Source organism: Macaca mulatta, chromosome 7, assembly GCF_049350105.2.
Source record: "Macaca mulatta isolate MMU2019108-1 chromosome 7, T2T-MMU8v2.0, whole genome shotgun sequence".
Classification (NCBI taxonomy): domain Eukaryota; kingdom Metazoa; phylum Chordata; class Mammalia; order Primates; family Cercopithecidae; genus Macaca; species Macaca mulatta.
This window is the reverse complement of record NC_133412.1, coordinates 105,762,734-105,784,499: the sequence shown is the minus strand read 5'-3', so window position 1 is coordinate 105,784,499 and position 21,766 is coordinate 105,762,734. Positions and strand designations below refer to the sequence as shown.

The window sequence follows — 21,766 nt, the reverse complement described above, 5'->3', positions numbered from 1 at the left end:
AGAACATATACATTTTTATGAGATAAATGAGATTACAGAGATATTGAGCAATAGTCAAAGAACTTAAGAACAATACTCCTCCAAAATGCCACCCCTTTACTTCCAATGCAAAGCCACAGAGTTTAATGAGTATTATAGCCACACTAAGTATTCCACTGACCCAATTAGAATAATGCATTTGTGCCATTAGGCGCCAAAGGACATGTTTGATATCTAAAGGTTCCTGTTAGTTTTTAACCATCCTAAGTCACAAGCTGGACCATGGTTCATTCTGCATAGTGACCTCATAAATGTGTGCCACTGGTCACAAAAAGGATCATAAACAGAGAAGCCAACTTCATATAGACTCAACACCAGTACAGAAAAATAATCTGCATTCATCACTGTGATCCTCAGCCATTTCTGTGTACAAAGAGATATACTTCACATATGACAGGGATATATGAAAAGAAATTCAGAGAACAAAGCTGAGAGTAACTCCAAAAATAGTCACCTTACAAAATGATTGAAATGTTATAATCTATGACTTTTATTGCATAATACCTCACAAGCATTTGGCAAAGGAAATTTCCCTGCACTAACAAGGAGATGAATTAGATGGCACAGGTCTTTCTTATCCATCTCTATTTCTATTTCTGTTTTCAGTGATTCATTCCTAAATGAGATGATAAAAATAGAACCAAAGTAGTTCCTCCTGCTAAGGTTGAATGGCTTTGCCAGTCTAAATCTCTCTGCAGACTGTTTTAACTTTTTTCTCATATTCTATCTTAGTCCAAAGATAGAAAGAGTTAAAGAAAACTTAGTCCTTTAGAAACAGTAACACAATCTCTGGTTAAAAAAAAAATTATTAGCATCTGTAACAGTGGATACTTTAAAAAGTTACTATATTTTACAAATGGAAACTTAGCACAATTAAATAATATTTAAGATGCACAATGAAAATAATTTGGCAACTTACTCATTAAATAGGGGGTTGGGGAAGAAGACTCGGTGATGGAATCTCCTCTTCCCTTCTAGGTCACTAAAAGACCCATGATACCATCAACAGAAGTAGGAGTATACTCCTGTATAGGAAGAGCAGTTCAAGTGGATGGGAGATATCATCTGGATTTGAATCTATCAGTTTAAGGTACTGGTGGGATGCTTAGAATGAGATGTTCAGCAAGCAGGTGGAAATATTAGGACTGAAATACAAACCTACAGGCAATGGCTGCCATTAGGAGGTGAAGTGAGAATGCCATGGGAGAGAGTAGACAATGAGAAGAGAAAAAAGATCAGTTTTCACTTACTCTGGTCTAGGCCTTCATTATCATTGGCTTACCCAATGTAATGGATTCTCAGTCATTCTCCCTCCCAAAATTCATTTTATTTATTGTTCAATGATCTTTTTGAATCACAGTTGAGATCACTGGTGTATTGTCTGTGGGCTCGATTCTGGGCCACTTTTCTCTATATACTCTCTTCCATGGCTTTAAAGGTCAACTAAGTAGTAATGCCTTCCAATGCTCTTCTCTAAGCTGCATACTTACATACCAACCAGTCACCTGACATCGCTGCTCGGGTTTCTTTAGACTTTACTACTTAAAACAGAACTCTTCATCCTCATCTTTACCACATCCCCCAAACCTTTCTGTACTTAGGCCTTTAAATAGAATAAAACCCTTCCTTTTAAATAAATGGTACTGTGTATTGTTCATGTCAGAAACCTGAGAGTCATTGTTGACTCTTCCTCTTCTTCATTTCCTTTAGCAGGTTATTCCCTAAGTTGTTGAGTCCTCTTCTAAAATGTCTCTCCAGTCTCTTTCTCCAATCGGCACTGCTGCCAGCCTAGTCCAAGCTTTCATCATCTTTCACCCGCAGTACAGCAAATATATTCTAACATGTATCTCTCTGCACTCATTCCTAGACCCTAATCTCTTCGCTTACAGTGGCCCAAGTAGTCTTTATAAAACATGAGCTGGTTTTAGACTGCATTCAGACCCAAACAACAAAATTCTCCCCATGGCCTAGGATATTTGGTTCCTGCTGACCTTAGACCACGTTTTCTACCAGTCTCCCTCTTGATCACCACGCCCCTGTCATCCTTGCCTTGTTTCAACACTTTAAATATTCTAGTTCTTTTAACAGCCTGTTCTTGCCTCAGGGCCTTTGCACATATTGTTCCATTTCACTGGAACATTATCTTGCTAATGTCTTCTCATCTTTCCAGCTCTCAGCTGACACGCTACTTCTCAAAAAGGCCTTGCCTAACTTATCAAAACTAGATCCATTCTATTTTTCCTCTATTTCAGATACAGATTAATTTCCTTCATAACACATACCAAAATTTAAAATTCTTGCATTTGCTGGTTTACATTTTTTTCTGTCCCTTTTTCTAGACTCCAAACTCCATAAAGGATTGTTTCTGTCTCCTTTGCCATTTTGCATTCCCAGTACCCTGGCAATATCCGGAACATGACAGGGGCTCAGTAAATAATTGTTCAATGGATGAGTTGTACATTCTTGCATTCATCCATTCATTTATTATTATTATTATTATTATTATTTTGAGATGGAGTCTCACTCTATTGCCCAAGTTGGAGTGCAGTGGCATGATCTTGGCTCACTGCAACCTCTACCTCCCAGGTTCAAGCGAATCTCCTACCTCAGCCTCCCAAGTAGTTGGGATTACAGATGCCTGCTGCCACGCCCAGCTAATTTTTATATTTTTAGTAGAGATGGGGTTTCACCATGTTGGCCAGGCTAGTCTTGAATTCCTGGACTCAGGTGATCCACCTGCCTCGGCCTCCCAAAATGCTGGGATTACAGGCATAAGCCACCACACCTGGCTGCATTCATCCATTTATTACTCATATGTTTACTGAGACCTTCTCATGTCTCAAGAACTATACTAAGAACTGTGGGAACAGGGAAGAAGAAAACTTAGTTACTTCTCCTGAGGCACTGCAGTGTGGTAGAAGGGAGAGCCATGCCAACAGATAACTACAAGTGTACAAGTGAAATTATTGTAGGGAAGGATGAGAAATAAAAATAATTTATTGTTTGAAGGTGGGGGTTTAGGGTAGGGAGCAAAGGCTTGACAGAAGTGGCATTGGAGCCAAAACTGAGATAATGGGTCTGACCTTGTCAGGTGAAATTTGTACACCATCTTGGCCACAATGAAGTGCCAGTGGAAGCTATTGTCATTTCTGTGATGGCCTTAATCTTCCTCTATCTCTCTTTTTCTGTCATGACAAGATAGTGCCTAATGGATTAGTCCAAATAGCTGGTATAGCTCCTACTGGCTGGTGTACTTGGAGAAAGTTGCATTGAGAACTTGAATCAGCAGTTCCTATCAGGCTGGATGCCCACTATACCAAATAGTGGGAATGTCTAAGAGATTCTAGTAACTAGTACCTCTGGTAAACTTTTAACATAATATTATGGACTGAATTATGTCCCCTCACTCCCAAATTCCTATGTTGAAGCCCTAACCCCCAATGTGACTATATTTGCAGATAGAATCTTTAAGAAGGCAATAAAGGTTAAACGAGGTCACAAGGGTGGGGTCCCAATCCAACAGGATTGGTGTCCTTATAAGGAGAGGAAGAGATACCAGAAGTGTGCGTGCACAGAGGAACAGCCATATGAGAACGTAGCAAGAAGGCGGCCATCTGTGAGCCAAGGAGAGAGGCTTCACCTGAAATCAAACCTGCAAACACCTTGATCTTGGACTTCTAGCCTCCAGAACTGTGAGAAATAATTTCTGCTGTTTAGCCACCTAGTCTGTGGTATTTTGTTATGGCAGCCTAATCATGTTAGAAATGCTGCCTTCTCATCTGAGATTTAATACACTTGCTTTGCTACTTATCAATAATAGCATGATTCTCCCCTTTATTTTGTATGCATTTAGCACCTAAATCATTAGGGGTACTCCTTTTCAAATTCAGACTACAAATTAATCATTAATAATTTAATAAGGACACAAAATGCAGTTTGTTAAAATATTTTATAGAAATTTGGCTTGGTATGTGGTGACCCAGATTCAATGCCTGGATCATTACTCAATCATATACTTCCCTCTGATCTTGTGTGTGTAAGTAATAATAACTGTATAACATATTTTGGGGAGGAAATTTCAGTCAATCTAATCATTTTGAAGGATTAAACACATAATCACTTTTATAATCACATATAGACATAATGCTTTATCTTTGTCCTAAAAAGCAATTTTTAGTTTGCTTTTTGCTAATTTGACTGATTTATCACTTCATGTCCTGGAATTCTTTATTGGGTTAAGCATCCTGACGAATATTAAAATCAATTTTACTTTTTCGTAACTCATACCATTGTAGATCTCCCTGTTCACTCATACTAGACTTCATAGTTCTCACCACATCTACTACTGCCTATCTGCATCTGGGTCCACGTCCTCTGCTATTCCTTCTGTTTCTACAGAAGCTGTCCATATTTCTAAGGCTAATCCCTTGCACTTTGGTACCAGACTTTCCTGACCTACACAAAGATGATCACCCCCCAAAATTGCCTTTCTTTCCTGCATCAAGTTTTTTTTTTTCTCTACTGTATTATTCCTATTGCACATTAGCCCAAAAAATGCTGTTGTTTTTCCAATGGTAAAAAACAATACGGAGAGAAAAAGAAAAATAATCCATTGTCACTAATCTATCTTCTAGCCATTTTTCCATTTCTCTGTTCTCCATTATAGCAAAAACACTTTTACTTTAATTATTTATACTTGCTATTTACAATCTCTCTCCTCTTTCTCTCTTGAACACACTCCAATCAGATTTTGGTCCACATTCCTCATGCAGTGGTCAGTCTTTGGTCCTCAACCTAGTCTAGCCTGCTTCAGCGGGGCTGGTGGGTGTGCTCTTGGGGCATTTGCTTGTGTTTGCATGACAGCTCAGTCCCTCATTTCTCTCAGGTCTTTGCTGAAATATCCTCTTGCATCCAAGACTTCCCTGACCTGCTACTTAAAAACTACAACTCACCCCCATCCCTAGAAATCCCTGTCCTCCTTCCTGCATACTTATCACAGGTAGCCAAACATGTGGCTTTTTTTTATACTGTCCATCTTCCCTCAGTGAACTGAAAGCTCTATGAGGGCACGAGGTTTTGTTTGTGTTTACTGCTGTATCCCTAGCACCCAGCACAGCATATGTGATAAGACACTCTATACAAATTGAATAAATTTTACTGAGTTTGAACATCTAAAATGGTTTAAAATGTACAAAGAAATAAAACAGATAGTTTGAAGGTGAAGTCTCAGCTTCATTCAAAAAACTGTTGGCTTTATTCTCCCTTAAGGAGACTTTTTTCTTTGACAGAAAATAAAATAATTGAAATATAGAACTTGTTTACTATTCTTCCTAGAAAAAAAAAGAAAAAAAAAAAAAAGCTTCCGAAATTCATGAGCCATTTGGGCTTTTGGAGGAGACACCAACAATGGCAGAGTTTGTATTTGGAAGAGTCCACACTAGTTCAAGATCACAGGGATCCTTCAATATAATGGGAGGAAACCCTACTTTTTTGGTAATCATTTTGTTACTTGGGGACATTTTCCTTCTTTTACTACAAAATCTTTTTTACCTTCAATGCAGTATATCTAAGCACCTGTCTTTTCCTTTGCTTCCTTACAAAAATACTACGTTTCCCTTCTTTCCTCCTAATAGTATCCCCTTTAGCAACTAGTCCAGAATGCTTCCTTCTTCTGGAAAGACCTTCAGGTCTCAAGACCCTCATGGGCCCTGCCAAGGAATTCCAGGTTTATTAGAATCTACATTTGGTGCTATGGTCTGGCTGTGTCCCCACCCAAATCTCATCCTGAATTGTAGTTCCCATAATCCCCATGTATCATGGGAGGGACCCAGAGGGAGGTAATTTAATCCTGGGGGCAGTTACCCTCTGCTATTCTTGTGATAGTGAGTTCTCATGGGATCTGATGGTTTCATAAGCGGCTTTTTGTTTTTTGAGACACAGTCTCACTCTATCATCCAGGCTGCTATGCAGTGGCGTGATCTTGGCTCACTGCAACCTCCGCCTCCTGGGATCAAGACGTTCTCTTGCCTCAGCCTCCCCAGTAGCTGGGATTACAAGCACCTGCCACCCCACCTAGCTAAGTTTTGTATTTTTAATAGACACAGGGTTTCAACATGTTGACCAGGCTGGTCTCAAACTCCTGACCTCAAGTGATCTGCCCACCTCAGCCTCCCAAATTGCTGGGATTACAGGAGTGAGCCACTGTGCCTGCCCACTTTTCCCCCTTTTGCTTGGCACTTCTCCTTGCTGCTGCCATGTGAAGAAAGACGTATTTACTTTCCTTTCTGCCATGATTGTAAGTTTCCTGAGGCCTCCCCAGCCATGCTGAACTGTGAGTCAATTAAGCCTCTTTCCTTTAAAAATTATTCATTCTTGGGTATGTCTATTAGCAGCGTGAGAATGGATGAATACACTTGGAAATATCTACTATTTGGTTTGGCAGAGTGCACATACTCATTCCAGAATTTAGAATTATTACCTTTCCACTGCTTTTTTCTAAAATCATCTTTATTTTGTGTGTTTTTGCTTTTGTTGTCATTGTTGGTGGTTCATAATTTCCTAAAATAACTCACCTTATTCTAAGTGCACTTCCTTTGTCCAGAAACAAACTTCTTCAGGCATTTATTCACATACCATGATTAGCTACATTCTGGCTAAATACAAATAACATTTGGTATTACAATGAATGAGAATCTCAGGTTGTTCTTCTAGTCCTGCATGGATGCCAAAGCTTCCTTCTACAGAATCAGAGCAGGGAGTCATAGGACTAAAGGAGCAATGTATTTATTTGGAGTAAAATTGATTCAGGGCCTTCATTTATTCATTCAACAAATACATCTTGAGTGTCTCTTAGGGGTAAGATATTGTGCATGATACAAACAAATCTAGATCAGACACAGTATCAACCCTCAGGGAATATATAATCTTTAATCACAGAAAAACTGTACTACATAATAGTAGCTCAAAGGTAAGACCAATATTATACTTCAAAAATATTGCCGGGCCGGGTACAGTGGCTCACGCCTGTAATCCTAACACTTTGGGAGGCCGAGGCAGGTGGAACACAAGGTCAGGAGATTGAGACCATCCCGGCTAACACAGGGAAACTCCGTCTCTACTAAAAAAAATACAAAATATTAGCCAGGCATGGTGGCGGGTGCCTGTAGTCCCAGTTACTCGGGAGGCTGAGGCAGGAGAATGGTGTGAACCTGGGAGGCGGAGCTTGCAGTGAGCCGAGATCACACCACTGCACTCCAGCCTGGGCGACAGAGCGAGACTCTGTCTCAAAAAAAAAAAAAAAAAAAAAAAAAAAAAAAATATATATATATATATATATATATATATAGCCAAAGAAGCACTTACTAAGTTTGTTGGAATGTTATTTTTATTATTGTATAAGAGAGTTATAAAAGTATTAAAAAATATAAATATCTTCCCTTGTCAAAAATTTATATATCAAAAACTTAATAAAGAATCTCAAAGCTATTTCAATATTATTACTCAGCAAAGACCACTGCATATACTAATCTTTGTACATTAGGATATAAAACTAATCATAAAACTGATCATAAAACTAATATCACAAGACTAATCATAATCACAAAACTAATCATAAAACTGATCATATTGGCAGTTACAAAAAAACCTAGCCTTAGGTTCTCAAGGTTTATTTGTAGACCTCCTGTCTAACAAAGTCAGGACAACTGCAAAAGATAAATGATTTAAGTAAAAAAAAAAATATTACTTTAAAAATTCATTTTTATTTCTTTGGACCTGTTGTTTGCAAATTAATAGAAACATTCACTACAATGTTTAGGAAATTCAATTTTAAAGCTGCATCATTAATGATATTTGTTAAATGGTAAACATTTAAACAAAAAGTTGAGAAATTAACATTAACACCATTTCCATTATTTCTACTTTTTGTGCATAAAGAAAAACATCCTTTCCTCCATTTTAATGACAGATGAGATGTTTATTAAAAATAACAACAAAACACCTCCACCTAACAAACATGAAGAACAAATATATCAAACAAACATATCAAACAACTGCATTTGTGAAGAGCTTTTATCTACCACTACCCTCTCCTTTTTGTAATGCATGTAGTTAAAAATCATTAAAAATTCAGCATTTTATGTCATGATCTAGGGTGGGAAGGGAGTGCAATTATACTATGTGAACTGAAGAGGATGATTAGAATTTTTGATGTCACTCCATTACTGTTTCCTTGGCAAATCTCTGCACAATAACATAGGCATCCTCTGCTTATATTCTATGGCAGCATCCTTATTCTCATCTTCTAAATTCCTCTACAGCAAATCGTTATTTACTTTCTGGTAGAAACTAAACATCAAAGATGTAAAATAGGAAGATAGTTTCTCTTGCCCTGCAGAACTGGCACTTCCTTCCTAAGTACTACTATGCTGGCAAATGCTGTTATTAACTCTATGACTGCAAGACGTGCACACTAGTTCCTTTGAAATTCTATAAAATAGTTGTCCTTAAGTGGTGATAGACAGAAAAGAATGAAGCAGGAACAACAAGAATTACTTTACATACTAATAATAACAATTTAGTTATCAAAACAGAACCAAACAAGTGTGCCTTTATACTGTTCTTTTAAAAATTTAGGCTCCTAGGGTTCTAATAATCAGGACCTATGGTTCAGGAATGCACAGTAGCACTCAGCTCAGTGCCTATATCCTCATTTCAAAGAGAATCATTCAAACCGACATCTACCCTGTCAAGAATCTCGACTTTGAGCTGCTAATGTAGAATAAAAATCAATATAAATTTTGATCATTTGATGAATATTTACTTCTTTCTTTAGTGTTTGGGGATTTAGAATTGAAAAGTGCTGAATCAAGTCATTTTATTTTTTTGTGTTTGTGCCAACACCAATTTACTACCCTCCAGAAAGTTCCTGAACAAGATGTCTCAGGTGGCAAGCATGTTGGTTTTTCCTGTCAATCATAACAGTGTGTCAGTAGGGAACCATAAGCATTTCCCTTTCATACTCTTAGTGTTCCAAAAAGGAATATTTTGATTACTTCCTTGGAAAAGGTAAACTTTCTCATTTAGCCACACTACTGTAAAACTGGGTGTCTGTTGTTTTTGGCATTCAGCTGAGCCTAAATTGATACAATCTATTAAAAGTTAAACACCCCATTTTAGGCTCTGAGGGTCATGCACAATAAACAGAATTTACAAATGGGTTCCTCTACAAGCACAATTCAGTATTACCCTCAAAACAAAGAGCTTTTATAGAAGCTGCTATATTTCTCCATGCATTTTCTGAAAAATAACAAGAAAATATCAACTGACTGCTCTAATTAGCAGACAGACTTCACAATAAAAAAGACTTTACAGTTTTATTATAAATGAAAAGAAAATGCACTACAGACAAATGACATTTAAAAAGCTTAGCAATCAAAATATGATTCCTATGTAAGGCTAGTTACATGAGTAGAGGAGCATACCACCATTTTCATTATAATTTCATATCTGTAGCAAAAGATTACTATTCTTACAAAATAATTCCATAGTGATTTTTAAAATGATGGTCTTTTCCAATCTGAAAAAAGCCTAAATTAATTGCAAACACCAAAAATGTAAGATATCCTCATAAAAAAATCTTATATATGACATAGTGGCATAACACTCTATATTAAGGATGCATTTTTGATGGTTCCTTATAAATTAAATAAAAATGACAGCAGCTGCCTTTCTCAAGAATGACATACCCCTGGACAATCACTAGATATTATGTAGACAGATGTTTTAAATAAAATAAAGTATTTAGATTGCTAGATATGAAGGCAATTATAGGATGTCTTTGTTAAATTACATTTTTCATTTTTGTGAGGGGAAAAAAAGAATTGTCCTGGAAACAGTACCAACAGGAAATGATCCTATATCTAAAACAGCTGGAGACTGTAACTAATATAAATTTACTTGAAAATAAAAATGCTGTGTGCCTCTGGAGACATGCAGTAACATGCCATAAAAACAGATGAGAATATAAAAGTATTTAAAAAGGAGAAAATACATTTTATCTAGATATTACACTGAGATGTGAGCCACTGATAAATGACAAATATACAAAGATGAAGAAAAGAGAGAAAATCAGATGAGCCATTTTAAAACTTATAATAGATATTTTATTTAAAACTATATTTGTAGAAAATATCAAAAATATTTTTCTTAGAAAATCCTTTGCTTTTTAATATACTGGTTATTAATCAATTTACTGAAGGCATAATAATAATGTAAGGGCAAATAATTGTGTTTACTTAAAATTCTAATGGAAGCAGAAGATGTATACTATGAGTAAGGTAAGGGCCTTAAATGTTAGATAAGAATATTCTAGTAATTCTCAAAGTCATATGTAACTAAGGCTCCCTACTACATGTGTCCATCTCCTCCTATCCCCATTCTTGTTAGCTGTTGAATTGGAAAGGTATCTGATATACTAATTCATACCAAATATACACAAACATTAACATCTTGTAGTGTTATGATATATACTGGTTCTCATCCAAAGCTCCTGGCTTATAACTCCCATAGCCTTTCCTTGGTTATAATGTTGGGTGTGTTAGGCCTCAGGGGTAGGCCTCTGACTTTCAGCTCTCCTTTCACCTGCCCTAAGGCAGGACTCTAATGTTCGCCTGCTTTTCTGATTGTGAGTCTTAAGACTCTCCCATGAGAGGATCCCACCCTATACTGCGGGGGAACGAATGCTGACATCATGAAGATTCCATAAAACCCCAAGAGGACAGAGTTCAGTGAGTTTCCAGATAGCTGAACTCATGGAGGTTACTGGAGGGTGATACGCCCAGGAAGGGCATGGGAGCCCCACGCCCCTTACCCCAATTATCTCCCTATGCATCTCTTCATCTGTATCCTTTACAATAGCCTTTATTATAAACCAGTAAATGTAAATAAGTGTTTCCCTGAGCTCTGTGAGTTGCTCCAGCATATTAATCCAACCCAAAGAGGGGGTCATGGGAACCCCAACTTGAAGCCAAAAGTTCGGCACTCTGATCAGAATTTCTGGAGGGCTGAACTTTCAACTGGTATATTGGGGGCTGGGGGAAGTCTTGGGGACTGAGCCATCAATCTGTGGGATATGACACTATCTCTGGGTAGATAATGTTAGAACTGAATTAGAGGGCACTCAGTTGGTGTCTGCTGCTCAGTGTACAGGGAGAACTCTCCCCACCCCCAAATATGGTCACAGAAGTCTTCTGTATTGACGATTATTGTCGTGTGAGAGTAGAGGAAAATCACAGTTGAGTTTTCTCTACACATATCTTAACATAGAACATGTCCAAGTTCATGAATTTCAATATTCTTCACTTAAAAATTGAAATGCATTAATCTACACGACACTTTTAAGAAAAGCTATGGGTGGAAATCTATTTGCACAGCAGGGGTGAGGAGAGCATGAAAAAGTATCTCCAAGTCTTGAGTGTTTACCTGTCTTATCTGTACCTGAGACTCATCCTAGTCCAGTTCCTAGGGGTCTGGGTCTCAGACAGGAAGAGACCATGTGAAGTTGAGACTTCCTATGGGGCCCTAATTTGCACAGTCAGAGAAGATCACAGAGCCTCAGAAGCTGGTGTATGCATGTCAGCTGGAGATGAGACCCAATAAAGGAACATAAGGTGAACAGAAAAAAGGTAGAATGGAAGAGGAAGGTGAAAAAATCATGCATGTATGATGAATGTGAATAACAATTATCACAAATATACCCATAGAACCCAAAAAGGAATGTTCTTAAACAAAATCGTGACTTAAAATTCTTTTGTATGCTGACATTGCAGTAATATTTTCAAAAGTAAAACTCTAGAACCTAAATTAAAACTCAAAAAACATAACCAATATTCTTCACTAGCCACACACAAGCATGCACACACATACACACAACTCTACAACAATGATTTCCATGAATTTGTATCCTCTTTATCACTGTATAGATTGATCATCATTGCTGCTTAGAGCTTGTAAAGCTTGACTTGTTGCTTAGCTGTTTCTGAAAATTCTCACTACCTTTTTGCTATTATATTCAGAGGAGACTGAAAAAAAATGCAAATACACGTTTTTTTCCTCTTCAGTGTAAGGGACAGGTTAAGCAAAATGATATCCTCCTGCTTTATCTTACTTTTGCTTATCTCAGTTATCACTCCAGCCTCCTCCCTAGCTGCTCTTGCCCTTGCCCACACACAGATTCTCAGGTTCTTTCCATTTTAATTCCTTCCCACCTTGGACACGTTGTTTCTTCTGCCTGGAATTCTCCTCCTATCTTTTTCACATGTCTAGCACCTATATATGCTTTAAGTTTCAGTTTAAGTGTTACTTCCCATGGTGAGCATCTACATATACGTAAGTCTCCATTTAAATGTTACTTCTTTCCCTGATCAGCTTATCTCAGGTAGGTATCTCCTATTATACTCTCTCTCAGGTCTTACTTATTTTCTTCCTAACATTTACTGCAACTTACAATAATATTTATTTAACTGGATGATTTTTTAAAAAAATGTTGCTTATTTTCATTCTTGCTTGTTTCACTGGGATCCATATCCCACTGAAATGTAAATACCATATGGGAAGGCATCATATCTTTCTTGTTCATAATTGCATCCCCAATGCCCAGAAATTATATGTTGAATGAATTAGTGAATGAATGAGTTGCTGAGTGAAAACTTGTGAACTATTACAGTAGGAGGCTAGAAGGAGAGGTGATGTCCATGCAGAAAGCAGAGATCCTTGGCTAGTGCTGACAAAGACCTCAGGTTGCCAATCTGAGAGGGAAGATATGAGTGGTCGAATTCAAAAGACTTCTTGAGCCACAGCAGGATAAATACCCTTAAAAGGGATGCTTTGACCAAAGTCTCCTGAGATTCCTTCAGTTTAAGAAGTGGATTGGGGCTGGGTGTGGTGGCTTATGCCTGTAATCCCAGGGCTTTGGGAGGCCGAGGCTGGGGGGATTACCTGAGGTCAGGAGTTCGAGATCAGCCTGGCTAACACGGTGAAACCCTGTTTTTACTAAAAATACAAAAAATTAGCCAGGGGTGGTGGCACATGCCTGTAATCCCAGCTACTTGGGAGGCTGAGGCAGGAGAATCGCTAGAACAGGGAGGCACAGGTTGCAGTGAGCCGAGATCATGCCATTGAAACAAAAAAAAAAGAAAAAAGAAAAAAGAAAAAAAGAAAAAAAAGAAGTGGATTGGGATTGTCTAAGAAGTGCAAACAGAAAACCCCTGGAAGCTATTAAACCTCCATGTTACACATTTTAATTTAAAGTGATGATGTTTAATTTTAGCAAGTCTCTATGAAACTTGAACTCTGGAGATAAAAGACCCAGTTGAGCTAAAACATGGAGAAAATATATCACACTCCAGACCACAGAGGGAAACAGAATTCTCAAAGTCACAGGGAAGAATAGTTGAACAACACATAACAGGATAGGAAAGTTCAAATCACAAAGGAATGAAGGGAAAATGAAAATGCTTATTTAAAATCAAACACCCTAAACTGGGCTCTCAGTGACTCCCAAATGTACCTCATTCAGCTTTCAATTAACAAAGGGGAAAGAGATGGAACAATTTACCTCTTGAAGTGCCAGCAACTTTTTATGAATTGTATTTCTTCCATTTAGGATGGAAGTCTGAGATATTTCATATCCTTAAACAGAATCTGTTCTATGGATAACTGTCAAAATATAACATCAATTATAACGCTGTTATACTCACAGGTATTATTGGTGCTGCTTTTCTTTACATAGAATGGCTTTAGACCCAGTGATTTTAAAGTTCTTGTTTCTGACTTAACAGCTCATGCTCTCTACTACATCGAAGATGGAAGAGTTATTCCTTGCAATTCTTGATGTGGCAGCCTCTAGTAGCTTGTCTCATCTTTCATATATGATATGTTAAATTAAGCTGAGAAACTAGACAACTGAAGTTCTAATAAGTATATAAAAAAACAAAAGTAAGTAGTCTCAGAATAAAAGCAAAAGAAGTCTTATTTCAGTTTCCAGGGTTTGAATTCTCAGCATTTTGGTTGTTAGATCATTTTGGTTTCTGCTACAGTTTGTATAATTAAAGTTGACCATGTAAGTAGCACATGGAGGTATAACTCTATCAAGATTTGGAGAAAGAACCAAAAAGGAAGGAGTTCTATGCCTGGGAGAAAGATACCTGGGCTGTATAGAATTTCTCATGGTTGTGGGAAGTTGAACCCATCCTTATTATCAATTGACATTAAAACCCTTTTGATGATCTTTTGTTACATATAAGACACAAATCACAGGAGTAACTAGTGCCCTCATACTTGAGTCATTAGACCCATCACTGGCCAGCTTACTCAGCATCCAACCCAGATGAAAAAAAGGCTTCTGTATCAGGATTGCCATAGCACATCTTGTCATATTATTATTTTGACTTAAAAATTAAACAATAACAATGAAGAACAAAAGCCTTTTAGTGGTTGCTATTTTCTTCAGAATAAAATCAAATGTCTTAGTATAGTATTTAAATACCTGGTGTCATGGTTGGATCCCAGTCTACCTTTGCATGTACCCTCCATGACTTCCTTTTCTGACAAATAGCAAAACCCACCTATACTCACATCAGACTAAGCCATGTCCTCCCAGGTACACAGCTTTTCCACCTCTGCTTCCCAGGCTTCCCTCCAATTCTGCAGCTCCACATCTCACATATTCCTCTGGGCTCAAGAAACTCCTCCCCCACCTGAATGTCCATGATACGTGATCTGTCCTTCTAATATAAAACATATCTCTCTTCACCTTATAGTACTCAGGACTCCTCTGTCCTGTTAGATTTTAGGCTCCCCAAGAGTGTGATATGAACCGGATTTCTTCTGACCCACAGCAGAGACTCAATAAGTATGTACTGAAAGAATGAGTGAGGCAAGGAGAGGGTCTGATATGGCTTATTTCCATCTAGGAAGAACTGAAGATACTATTTTAAAAATACTTTTAAAAGGGAAGGCAGGGAAAGTATAAGGTGAGGCTGGGATTTCTTCTTGTACTAGAAAACAAAGAAGCATTCCTTGACTAACAGGGATCTGCCAAAAGGACACAAGTGTCATCATGAAGAGGCTCCCTTTCGGCAAATGTGGGAAACACAAGCACTAAAAAAGAATTATTGCAATTGATTGTTGTATATTACATAAATAAAACTCAATTAGTCTATAATTATACTCAAAAGAGAAAAAAAAATGCCGCCATTGAGGGTGACTATTACACTAACTTCTTACCACCAAAATTGGTAAATAATGAGAAAAGCATTTCACTTGCTTTTTAAAAGAGGAACTATAGTTCATCTGATGTTGATAAGAGAAAGTCTATAGGAAAAAATGCCAAGTTAAAATGTGGAAGAAATAGTAGAATTAGGAAATCTTCATTTTACAACCCCTAAAGAAATAATTGATTCCAGCAAGAATCATCAATGTATTCTAAAACTCTTAAGCAAATATTTGAGGGAAAACTGGACATTCACAGAATGCCCAAGCATTATCCTATAGATTACCTGCTAATTATAAAGGAAATCTTGTCTATAGAAAGAGGTACTGTGTCTGGCCACCACCACATTAGCATCACGAACAGTGGATAGCCTGGCATGATGGGATGCCATTTGAAGTACACATGCCAAAAATGTTTAATCTGAATCCAAACAAGACTCTGGACCAAATTTCTAGTTTGTAGGGAAGAGTGAGTAGAGGAAAAAGTTAAGAGACACCACAAGGAAACAATCAGACAAATCTAGAACATGAAACATTCTGATGATTCATCTGGCTTCTTCAGATTGATATTTAACAACTGTTAGGACCTCAGTTTGAGTGAGGTTCTGAGATAGAAAGAAATGTGTCAGAATAAAAGACAACAGTGAGAAATGAAGTCGTATTTTGTATTGGCAATCTGCTACTTCACAGCTTGAGAATCAGTCCTAAGAGAGAACTGTATTTTTTAAAAATGACAAACATTCTATTATTAGTCAGAATCCCACACCCAAAATGAACCTCTCTACCATTTTACAAGACATTTAAAGAGAACTATAAAATTTTATATTTTACATAATTAGATATTTATATTTTCGTTTCATTCCAAATAATCTATTATACTATGAAACAAGTATTGATTTTGTCCTCTTATTTGCAACAGTATGCAAATTAACAGATTCATTGGATGTGGTAAGCCCAGGTTCACCTACTTCAGTTCACTGTTCACTGGGTACCTAGATAAATGCTTAAATCATCATTGAGAGTAATATTCTGCTTGATCAGAAATCACTTGGTAATATGATATTGATACTTTGATAATAAATTACATTTATACTTTTATGGTGTGTGATTTCATATATATTATCTCATTTGATAATCCTAACAACCTTGTGCTATGTGCAGGTAGATCAGGTGTCATTATCCCCACTTAGCAGATGCAGAAGCCAGAGGTCAAATAAATTCGTTTGTCCAAAGTCACATAGATAATGAGAAGAAGAACCGGGGGTTTCTGGCTCCAACTCCAGTGCTTTTCTACTAACCATCCTATGTATTCTCTCTAACCAGTAGTCCTGAAACTGTGATTTCCAGTCTCTAGCTAGTCCCTGACTGAGGCTGCCAGCACAGACATAGACAACTAAAAGAGCCCGGGTATGACATCAAGTCTACTGAGTAAGGTATGCACTTTGGTCACTTTCTGCAAGGCCCAATGTACTACTTGTCTTATGAGTCTTAGATTTAATCAAAACTCTGTGCTCCCACTGCCTCCAGGAACGACACTGATTGTGCACCTTTGGCGGTGTACACTACCATTCGTTCCTTGTCTGCACACTCTGATTAGCTTGCCCTGTTATAGCTTACCATTCAACTGCTTTGTCACTCCTTCCCTTTAAATGTCCAGGGTGTGGTAAGCAATGAAGCCTCATTGTGAGAATTTTTCCTTTCCGATTCTGATTGCTAGTTCCCTATCAGTAGCAGGATTTATTATTATATAATTATCATGATTTATTGATATGTAGGGTTTATAGGGGGTCCTGCAGTAATTTAGAAATTTAGGGCTGGAGTTGCAGCACATGTTGAGCCCTTGGCTCCTCTGCATTTTGACTTCCTAGTATTCCTTTCTGGAGACACTATACCTGTTCGCTCTGACCTCCTTTCTGCCCATTTGCCATTTCTACATTTCCCAAAATGACATGTTACTCTCCCAGTGGTGAGTCTTGAAAGATAGAGAGGTTATGAAAAGTTAGGTGATCCTTGTGAGAAAGCAGGAGAGTGAGCAATGAGATACAGACAGACAAGGACAAATGGCTGGAATTAGGGGGGGAAAAGAAAAAATATAGACCTAGAAATAGCCAAAACAGTTTTTAAATTTTATCTAGGTCCCAGAAAAGTCATAAGATAGTAAATTAAGAAACAGGAATGGTGAATTGAGTTGTTAAATACTCTACTTCCCTCACCCCAGTTTAATTAGCATTTCCATATTCTCTATGAACATCTAACCTTTCCATATACTCTCAGAATCTCACATTTTAAATAGTATTCATGAATTAAATATCTTCCTAAAGTAGATTCCAGGTCCAGAGAGGCCTCACGAACTCCTTTAAAAAGTTTGTTCTTATTTAGAACTTGGGAGGAAACAAATGAATGCTCCGTAATCTATTTGGCCAGGCTCTAAAGTGACTTCTTTTCAGAATTCCCTCAAATTCCTGAACTAGAATTTATTGCTTTGACCAACTTCTTCCTCCCACCAACCAACACACTAAAGTTTCTTTCCAGGCTTTTTGAGTGATTGCCCACAATTAGGAACAACCCAGCATACCCATTAGGTTGTCACTTCCTACCAGATGTTTTCCAGCTGTTCTCAATGTCTTTTTGCTAATGCTCTGCCATCTGCTACCTTAATGGTGGCACAATGGGGAATGGCTGCTTTGGTGACTTTGCTCTACAAGTTATAAAGACCTGGCCCACTGCCTCATCCTGGAAAGTCTGATATGCACATTTGTCACATTTCTCCAACTAGTTGTTGCATTTATTCCATCTACTAACTAGCCAATATTAAACCGGTGTGACATGAAATACGTGAGCTCTCACTATCAAATCTAAACCTGGATCAGTCTTCATTAATGGACACATTCACATCTTATTTCCAGCTATCACAGGTCCTGCCATTAAGACAACAGCTAACATCTTATTGCCCAATCAATACGATTCCCTTTCACCTTTCTTTGTATTTTTTTTTAACCAGCATGCCAATAGCACATCAGTACAGTAAGCAGTTATGCTTCCTTTGTGTCACCTTGTCGGTTACACCTTATACATGGAAATCTTATGTTTGTTTGATATTCTCTACAGCTGAATGAAGACAAATCTTAGCCCTCTGAGACTGATGGTAACTTATCAGAGTCAAATTCTGCCAAGGCACAGCAGTTATCAATGTAGATTTCCAGGGACTGTAAATCAGTGTGTAATCTATTTGTATATACTTATTGAGGAGATTATTGCTCCCTTCAATTATGGAAACTATTTTTCTGAAACCATCATTATACTAGATGTGAAAAAGGTTAGTACCATTAGCCCATAATCCCTTCCGAAGGCCCGGTGGGAATGGTTGTTATTGGGACTTTGGCAAACATAACAGTAAGTTCAGGAAAACTGATATCCATACTAATTACAATGTACTTGTCTCCAGTAATCTATATTTTTAATTTATTATTTTAAGATTTGAGCTGTCACCACATGAAACTCCATGTCTTATCTTCCAAAATGACACCAACCCTCGATGGCTGTCTTAAATAGACAGCTTGTTTAAAGTATTTGCGCTTATGGTCACAAGCCAGATCTGCTTGCAGTACAGTCAAAATACAAATCTAGGACCAAAAGAGGATGTTAATATCATCCCTGACAGCACAAACACATGTTCTTTGGTTTCACAACACTATTTTTACTTGAACAGGTACCTTCTTCCCCATTCCAGCTTATATTTATCAGAAATTAATGAAAATGTCAATCTTTTATTTGATAAAGCAATAAGATCTCAAACAGCAACTTCATGTTTTACTTGGAGCAGCCATGAATGTAGCAACAGTGGAATCACCATGTGCTAAAAGTTCACTCATATCCACTGTAGTCAATAAACGTACTTACTGGTTTTACACATACTTAAAGAGTGTCTTCAACTTACAAAATATGCTAGTGTCTTGTCAAATGTGCTTATCTTTGTAAGGAATAAAGACAAGGTGCTTCTAGTTAGCGAAGGACACAGATTCTAACAACTAACTATAATACAAAACAGAATAATATACAATAAATAAGAACAACAAACTGAAACTCTGGTAGTTGGCTGAGAATTGGAAAATACTTCCTGGAAGAGGTGGTGTTTTCACTGCATCTTGGTGAGTAAATAGAATTTTGGTCAGTAAATAGGAAAGAAATATAGTTAGGCTTTTTTTTTTTTAAAGAAGACTATAAATGAACCTACCAAACTCCACTGTGCTTCATATAATCACTGATATTTTGCACCCCTAAGAGTGTTATTTAAGTTTTCAATGCAGTTAATTGAAACCCTACTAGATGCAAATCAAAAGTTTCAGCCTTAATTGAGATATTTTGAAAATTGAACCCATTGCTTCAGGCAGGTGCTACATGAGATTCCATTAATATAGGTAATTAACATTAGCCTCTGCTTTAATTAACATGCATACTTTAATTAGCAAAGCATTAACCAACATTAAAAAATCTGATCTTCATGCATCACAAAAAACTGCAAAGTTATGACTACTATGTTATTTTTCTCCAAGGTTGTAAATCACAAAACAGTGATCACTTCTGAAGTACACATCAAATTTAAAATATTAAACAGGGAGATACGTACAATATGAGTGAAAACATCATCAAAATAAAAAAGGATGCTATTTAGAAATTATAGAGCCAACAGCTTTCACATTTTAAACAGGAGTTACATTGTAATCTCTCAATGATCATTTGCAAGGCAGGAGACTTTTGGCTTGAAAATCCCCATAGACTGTCATCTTCCTTGTATGTAATAAATCAAGGACTATACTAGAGTACCATTATCTATGTGACCATCTACCTCCTAACCTCTTCTTATCCTTCTCAGGGATCAAAGAAAGCACCAGTTTCTGAAGACATTTAATACCTGAGGTCTCAGACTAGCACAAACTTCATTTTTAAAACAATCTATGTTGCCTTGTTTTATGTTTAAGACCAAAATGTGTTACACTAGTTCTTTATTGTCAATCTACCATGTGTGGGACCACCAACAATTAAGGATGCCTTTTGTTAAATATAAAATTGGCATTCATGCTCTTTCCTTACTATGATAATTAGATGTGCCAGCTTTCAAATCCTGCTCATATGCTGTATAGATTTTTTTATTACTTTAATGAAAACAGCATCATCATTATATGGAATAGAAGTACCATAGAAATGGTATCCATATAGAGATCATTGTATTCTTTAATGCCAAGACATGATAAAATTATGGTAAAAAATGGCAAACTTTTAAAAACATACATACATTCACAGAAAAAGTAATCATATCCTTCCTGATTAAGCATTAAGAAAAGCAATCATAATACTGCAGATAGATCAAAATTAAAAACAACGAAGTCTCTAGTAAGTCCGTACTGGATATAAGGCAATATTTAGACACAGAGAAATCTGAAAGACCATGACAAAAAGTGTCCTGGATCTCATAAGCTTTCGTTTAAATCCAAACTGAAAATCTCAAAAATTAGGTCCATTGTGGTACATGCTGGTATGATGAGAAAAAAACAGTTAGGGAGCAGCACTCACAGATTTGTAGGCTCATTTGCTGCTTTAAGCTGTTACTAATATTGGAATTGCTTCCATTGACTCTAATGAGGGTTGGGCTTCTCTCTTCTTGTTCCTGCCACTGGCTATTTTAGCATCACAGCCACTACAGGGTCAGCATGAGTCAGCATCTTCTCTCTACTCCTTTTCAACTAACAAATGGGGAAATGAATGTTTCTTGGGTTTGCAAAGCCATTCCCCAAGTTACAGTGATTTTCTTGGCCCTTTTCCCTACGTCAAATCAGAGCCTGGGCTCCCAGGAGATCATGCAGGAACTGGCCATTCTTCTGGATCTGTGCTGAGGGCAGTACCCTGTAAATAGGTGCAAGGACACCTCTCAGTTCTGTTTAAGTGAATTTGAGGAGTCTTTATCAAATTCTCCCCCTATTCCATAAACTGTATTATGACAAAATTCCATATATTGGATTGCCGTATGTCAGTTCTATCTATGCTCTGCTAATTAAATTCACTTGGGCTTTCACTCAGGAAAGGTATAATATAAGCAGGATAAACAGAGAGAAGCATATTTACAGCCAGGGCTTTAAGAAGCATAGAACCCTGCTTTATAAATGTGTGACAAACCCTCACAAACTTCCCTGTTGTAGGTTTTAAGTTCATAGGGCCTTCCTGAGAGAAGTCCTTCAAAGATGTAGGAGTGGAACAATAGCATCAACCACTGAGCCATTTACTTAACTGGGTATAACACTGAGGCATTTACTTAACTGTCAATAATATTTAAGACAATTGCCTATGAATGAGAGATTGCTCTACACTAAACGTATGTATTCCTCTTCATTCTAGGGCAATGTTTCTCAGAAAGTAGTCCTCAGATTATCAGTTTCAGAATCAGCTGGTACATTCACTAAAA

The 21,766-nt window shown here is 37.3% G+C and overlaps 1 protein-coding gene across 2 annotated transcripts in view; it reads right to left on the bottom strand.

Annotated features, from left to right (window-relative positions):
- AKAP6 (A-kinase anchoring protein 6) overlaps positions 1-21,766 on the bottom strand; it is a 526,643-nt gene that overhangs the window by 167,218 nt on the left and 337,659 nt on the right. The window lies entirely within an intron of this gene.